The following is an 8,043-nucleotide window of genomic DNA, read 5'->3' on the forward strand; positions in this document are numbered from 1 at the left end:
GTTTGCAAACATTGAGTCATCAACATTGTGTCCTCTTGTCATGAAAAACAGTCGAAAAATCAGATTTGGTCACAACAAAACAACTTCACACATTGGAAAAATTGCACTAAAGTTACAAAAATGCGTCTGTGTCTGTTCAAACCACGTCTGCGTCAGATAAGCGCGTCTGTGAAGTACAGAATAGCGTCTGTGTCAAACAGAGAGGCGTCTGTGTCTGGGAATCGCGTCTGTGAAGTATACAGAGGCGTCTGTGTCAGGATTTGAAAACTTTAACAGTCAAGCAAACAAAGAAAATCAGTTTCGGCATACTTGAGCTTCTTAGGTTGTCTCTTCAGGGTTTCATCTAGCATTCAACCTGTCCTTGGGTCTCACAAAGTCAATCATTGCTTCACATCTCATTTTACATTCATACTTGTCTAAACTTGGGTCAAAAGGTCACTTGCTTGTCCTCATCATACTTTGTCAACACACTACATACAACAACACTTTGCTAAGTGGTCCCTCATCAAGGTTTCTTACCTTTGGGTCTCATTTGGTTTTACTTAGAGTCAAGGTCAACTTACCTCATCAAGAGAAACTATCCTCTCTTTGGAAGTCACACCTACTCTACTACTTACATACTTGGTCTTACACTTTGGACATTGCAAGTACACCTCAAGATTCATTTACACTCCATACAACTCTTGGTCTTCCATACTTTTTCATTCTTCATCTAGTCTCTCACATCTTGGTCAAACACCTAGTTCATGGTTGAAACCCACCTTCAAAAATCTAGGAGAATAGCTAAAGAAGCTCAAGAGTTCGCAAACATGAGTTCTTATGAGTATGACAATGATCTATTCTACAATCCTGAGCACACTACATTACCAGACATGAATGTTTATAGACACAATCCAAATGTGGAAAGCACAAACACTATAAACAACAATGCTACACACAATGACACAGTGGACAACTCTTCAATACTATTAGGAGACATACAAGAATCCATAATGGACCCTCAATTCAATAGATTGGTTGAAGAGATAATGAGGAGAGATCGTCAATACTTTTTAAACATGATGGCACAAAGTGGAGCTAAAATACCGCATGATTTTGACTTATCTCAACTTATGGAAAGTCGACCCTCACAACAAACTCAATCCAACATGGATCAAAGGAGACCAAATAGTGGAGGAAATAGAGGACCGAATAATATGATGCCTGAGTCACCATCAGTTTTTCTTCAAAAACCAGAGATCCCACATACACAAGCTCAAACATATGATACTTACACTCAAGGACCATCATGGAGGACTTATGCTCAATCACATGCTCAAGGTATGAATCAATCAAAACAAGTGGATACTCAAGGACATCCTCAAAATTTTGACACAAGGAGACCTCATGTCAAAATTGGGGGCAACATAATGGAAAATGAAAGGCCTATTGAATATGGTTTATACACACAAAATAGATATGGGGTCCCTCAACAAGAAGTTATTCCAAGTGCTCCATACATGTCGCAACAATATAGACCTCCATATGGACATGTCTATGATCAGTATCATCCATACATGCAACAAGCTCCTCCTCAAATGGGTGTTTCAAACATGGGGTATGCTACAAGAAATCAATCTCCTCCCAAAAATAATTTGGAGCAACAAATTAGAGATCTACAAAAGAAAATGGAGGACATGAGTACACCAAAACCTACATACACTATGAGAGATATATGTCCTTATCCCTTCGATAAGAGCATTCCAATGCCTCCATTTCCTCCACACTTTGTAATGCCAAAATTGGACAAATATAGAGGGAGAGGAGACCCCAAGGCACACATAAGACAATTCTTCACAGCTTGCATTGAGGTAGCGGCAGAAGAAACATACTTAATGAGGTTGTTCCCACAGAGCTTAGGAGATCAAGCTATGGAATGGTTTTCTCAATTACCTCCTGGTATTAAGTCATGGGGCGACTTAGCAGAGGCATTCATTCAGCATTTCTCCTACAACATTGAAACAGATGTCTCAGTTACTACCTTGTGCAATACTAAACAAAAGGAAGGAGAATCTTTCGCAACATTTTTACAGAGATGGAGAAACTTAGCTAGCAGATGCTCTTGTGAAATCCCGCAAAAACAAATGGTGGAGATGTTCACACAAAATGTTAACAAGGCTATTGGCTATGATCTCAGAAAAGCTTGTTTGTCTACATTCAAGGATGTCATTGAAAAGGGCCTAGCAACAGAAAAGGTCTTAATTGAACAAGGAGTTATCAAACTATTCAAAGAAAACAAAGAGGACTTCAAAGGAAAGGACAAACCAAAATTTTGGAATAAGAACAAGAACACAGTTAATGATGGTGTTGTTGATGCCAATACAGTGAGACCCAAGTTCGTCTTTTCTGGATCAAGTTCTACCAACAATCAGGTGAACACCCAAACAACTTCTAAACCTCGAAGGAAGTACACTCCATTGGGAGAACCACTTGAATCAGTATTCAAAAAGCTTGTAGCAAACAAAGTAATTACAGTTCCAGATTTTCCTCCTTATGAACCAAAGGTAAAACCAAATTGGTGGAATGATGATGAGTACTGTGAGTTTCATAAGAGCAAGGGTCACAAGACAGGTAATTGCCATCGATTGAAAAACATTGTGCAAGATCTCATTGATAGAGGAGATATAGAGATTGAGGGACATTCATCTAATCAAGAGCATGAGATGTTTAAGGAACCATTCCCAAAACATGACAAAGGAAAAGCCAAAGTCACAGATGATCAAGCCAATTACACTAGAGCACCTTACAATTATGATTCTACTATCAGTCACATCTCAATGGACAATCATATCTCTACTATTACTATCAAAAACAAAAATCCTGAGAATCCCCCTCAGAGACCCAAGATTGTCCTAAAAGGTGTGGGATCTTCCTCCGAATCTACCTCAGAATGTCATGTTACAACCTGTCGAGGTAAGATTACATTGCCAGGTACCTCCACTAAGAATACCAATCTTTCATCAACCAAGCCTGAGTACGACCTTGTAGAACAACTAGGGAAGACACCTGCACTTATCTCTATTCTTGAGCTCTTACGTATATCTCCTGCACATAAAGCTATCCTTGACAAAATCTTGAGAGATACTACCGTCCCTACTGATCTGAACGTGGACCAGTTTCAAGCCATGGTGGGATACCTATCCGTTCCACACTCCCTCACATTTACAGAAGCCGATGACGCCTCCATAAGTCAGCCACATAATGCACCTCTACATGTTGAAGCCTTCATACATAAACATAGAATAAAGCGAGTCCTGATAGATGGAGGAGCAGGTCTTAATATTTGTACCTTGAGTACCATAAGACAATTGGGATATTCTGGCAAGGCTGTGAATTCTACAAACCAAATCACCATCAAGGCTTATGATGATGAAGAGCGCTCGTCCAAGGGCACAGTCACCTTACCGCTAAGAATAGGGCTAGTCACAAAGGATGTGGTTTGTCAAGTCCTAGATCTAGATCTCACGTATAACATATTGCTAGGACGTCCGTGGATTCATGAAATGAGGGCAGTCCCATCAACATACCATCAATGCATAAAGTTCCCTCACAATGGAGTTGAGGTAACGGTCAATGGTGATCCAAATCCATTCATATATTGTAATAACTTGAGATCACATACTGAGACTATCATCCCCAGTAATCGTGAGGCTACTCCTTCTTCAGCATATATTGATCCTGAGTCATTAAAGCCCTCGACATCCAAACAGGGTGAACTTAGAGCCAAGTTTCAAGACAAAGGCATGGGAGAATACACTTTGAATCAAACAATGTTTTTACGACAAGTCATGACCTCTCCCAAGGAATATGGGAGGCCACATCCTAACAAGCAAATCTCCATCATGATACTCAAATGGGATCCTACCATCTTTCAAAAATGGGGAGAACTAGAAGAAGAAAATTTATATAAAATGCTCTATAAGGACGTTGAAGAGGACACACATGATCAGATTATTATACCCTGTGAGAACTATGGCAAAGGCTTCAAAATTTTGCAAAGATTTGGGTATGATGGAAAAAGCCCTCTCGGACTACGCAAAGAAGGTGTCATGGAGCCCTTACAACCTGAGATAACTACAAGAAGGGAACGCTCCAAGGGGCTTGGTTTTCTGAATCCCAGACTACATAATAAAAGAACAAAAGAGGTATGGTGAATCAAAGTTGCCAAAGTTCAACAAGAGGATTATCCTTCCACAGATTCTAATGAGTGGGAGTGGGGTTCAGACAAATCCTCCAGTGACTATGAACTCACTGAAACATTCAGAGAGCCAGATGAACCCACAGAGGAGGAGGAATTTTACAAAAAGTTCAGAGTTGGTCAAGAACCAACCCATAAGGATCCCGCACAAGCTTCGTTTCAAGGTCCTAGGTCAAAATCACATAGGATGAGGACACTTGTCCCAGAAGGCTCTACTAGTGATGACAATTTGGATTCGCTCATGATCGAAACTGATGAGGAGAGTGCCATCGATGACCTCGACGATTGCCTTGACATACTTGAATATAACCACATCTTCACTCTTCATCCAGCAAACTCTGAAAACACTAATGACCTTCCCCTTGTTCACCCCCAACTCATTGACTGAGATCATGAAGGACCGGCACAATTTGATACATTTCAAAATGACAAAGCTATTATCGACTACCTTGGCATTCGAGATGATCTTCCCCCTGGAGACCACAAAGCAGGATACGCCATAGAGCTCAACAACGTGGCATACTTTGGTGAGGGTGTCGGGCCTTCTAGTCGCAAAAATGTGAAAATAAAAACAAAACAAGGGTCTTATGGCGAAAACCACACTGTGGCGCTATCTGACTCCAAAAAAGTAAAAAGAAAGGACGTATCTGAGGGTGAAAACCTCTCTGAGGTGCCCGAAGATGGAAGGCTCGACATTCTCCCAGCATCATATGAGGAAAAATCATCCATGTTGGTAGTGGAGACTATAAAGACAAACATTGGTACAGCAGAGGTCCCACACAACATATTTCTGGCTCAATCATTGACAGAGGCCGAGAGGACAAAATTCATGAGCTTCTTTAAGGAACGAAAAATTAACTTCGCATGGTCTTACGCTGATATGCCTGGGCTAGACCCGGATTTGGTGATGCATCATTTAATAGTCAAACCGGGGGCAAAACCAGTAAAGCAGAAATTAAGGAAAATGCATCCACAAGTGGCATTGCTAGTCAAGGCAGAGCTAGAGAAATTATTGGATGTCGGATTCATACACCCAATTGATTATCCCGAATGGATTTCCAATTTAGTACCTGTCAGCAAACCGGATCGCAGCATCTGAATATGTACAGACTTCAGAGATATCAACAAGGCTTGTCCAAAGGACGATTTCCCATTACCAAACATTGACTTGATCGTTGATCTCACAGCAGGCCATGAAATGCTATCTTTAATGGACGGATTTTCTGGATATAATCAGATCAGGATTGCACCTGAAGATCAACATAAAACATCATTCACTTGTCCATGGGGAACCTTCTGTTGGAATGTCATGCCCTTTGGGCTGAAAAATGCAGGTGCCACATATCAAAGAGCTATGACTACTATCTTTCATGATCTAATGCACATAACCGTGGAAGATTATGTTGATGATCTTTTGGGAAAATCAATAGACAGAGACACACACTTGGACATCCTTTCAGTAGTCTTTGATCGGCTAGAAAAATACAAGGTAAGATTAAACCCAAAGAAATGTGTCTTTGGAGTAACCTCCGGGAAGCTCCTAGGATTCATTGTGTCTAAAAGAGGAATAGAAGCTGATCCAGCGAAGGTCAAGGCTATCTTGGAAATGCAACCACCAAGAAATATTAGTCAACTTCGATCTTTACAAGGGAGACTCCAGTCCATACGAAGATTCATAGCACAACTTGCAGATAAGTGTAATCCTTTCCAGCACCTGCTACACAAAAACATCAAGTTCAAATGGGATGAGAACTGTCAACAAGCTTTTCAGACGCTCAAAGATTATCTGTTGAACCCGCCAGTTTTGATGCCACCAATTCCAGATCAACCATTGCTACTTTACATATCAGCTACTCCGACAGCACTGGGGGCACTCCTAGCACAGCAAATACCTAACGGCAAGGAAAAAGCAGTCTACTATATCAGTCGCACATTGGTGGGATATGAGCTAAACTACACACCAATCGAGCGTGCATGTCTCGCTGTGGTCTTTGCTTCACAGAAGTTACGACATTATATGCTCACTCACAAGACTAAGTTGATTGCTAGAATCGATCCACTAAAATATCTTCTCAACAAAGCTACACTTACTGGGCGGCTGGCCAAGTGGGTAATGATTTTGAGTGAATTTGACATTGAATACGTGGACAGAAAAGCTATAAAAGGACAAGCAATTGCAGATCAACTGGCGGATGCTCCCATGATAGATGATGCTCCTCTACAGTCAGAATTTCCAGATGAGTCCATTCTAACGATATCACCTGCAAAGCCATGGCAATTATATTTTGACGGCTCATATACACAGCATGGGGCAGGAGCGGGTATACTCTTTATAACTCCCCAAGGCGATTCTATACCAAAGTCATACCGCTTATCATTTCCTTGCACTAACAATATAGCGGAATACGAGGCATTAACAACTAGGTTAAGAATTGCAGTTCAATGGAAGATCCAAGAACTTCGTGTTTTTGGGGATTCTCAACTTGTCATCCGTCAAGCAACTGATGATTATCAAACAAAAGATGAAAAGCTAATGCCTTACAAACAGCTGGTAGATGATCTAAAACAGCACTTTGCAAAGATAGAGTTTGAGCAGATACCAAGAGAACAGAATCGCGCTGCTGATGCCATGGCTACAATTGCTTCGCTCATTGATCTACCGCAAAATGAGACCTGCTATGAATTCCTGGTAGACAACCTGCTGATTCCGTCATATGAAATCATTCCTAAGGAAATGATATGTGTTGTTGGTCCTGAATCCCAGTTATATGGTCCCATATTCACATACCTTCGCGACAATATCTTACCTCCCGATCTATCGAACAATCAACGCCGTACTTTCATTCACCAATCCTCTCGATATGTCATTTTAGCAGATATCCTATACCGACGAGGTCTAGATGGCACCCTTCTTAGATGTTTAGAGAGTGACGAAGCTCAGATTGCGTTACGAGAAGTGCATGAAGGGATATGTGGTCCGCATACTAGTGGTCCTACCTTGGCCAAGAAACTCATCAGGACTGGATACTACTAGCCTACTATGGAAAAAGATGCATATCAGTTTGTCAAGAAGTGTAAGCAGTGTCAAATTCATGGAGACCTCATACATGCACCAGCACAAGAACTACAACCACTTGCATCTCCTTGGCCCTTTTGTCAGTGGGGACTCGATCTCATAGGCAAGATTCACCCTCCTTCTTCCAACGGTCATAAATTCATTATTACAGCCACAGAGTATTTTACAAAGTGGATTGAAGCCGTGCCTCTCACACAAGTTACTAGGAAACAAATCGCTACCTTCATCCTGAACTACATCATTTGCCGGTATGGGATTCCTACTTCCATCATTACTGATAACGGGTGTCCTTTCAAAAATCAGGATGTTCGTGAACTCTGTGACCACTTCCATATTGCCCACCGTTTCTCCACACCATATTACCCCCAAGATAATGGCCAAACTGGGGCGTCTAATAAAACAATTCTCAAAATCCTTAAAAAGATAGTCGATGACGCTGGCCGTAACTGGCACATCCAACTCAATCCTGCACTCTGGGCCTATCGCACAAGTGTCCGCACACCTACAGGAGCTACACCCTACTCACTTGTCTACGGCTCTGAAGCCATCTTGCCTATTGAGGTCGAGTTACCTTCTCTATGGGTCTCCTTGAGAAATATAATCAACGATGAAGACTACAGAGTCTCTCGCTTACAAGAATTAGAATTGCTGGAGGAACGAAGGCACACTGCTTTTAACCATCTCAAGGCTTACCAACAACGAATGAGTCGCAGCTACAATCACAAAGTTA

The sequence above is a fragment of the Cryptomeria japonica genome, chromosome 1, assembly GCF_030272615.1.
Source record: "Cryptomeria japonica chromosome 1, Sugi_1.0, whole genome shotgun sequence".
NCBI lineage: Eukaryota > Viridiplantae > Streptophyta > Pinopsida > Cupressales > Cupressaceae > Cryptomeria > Cryptomeria japonica.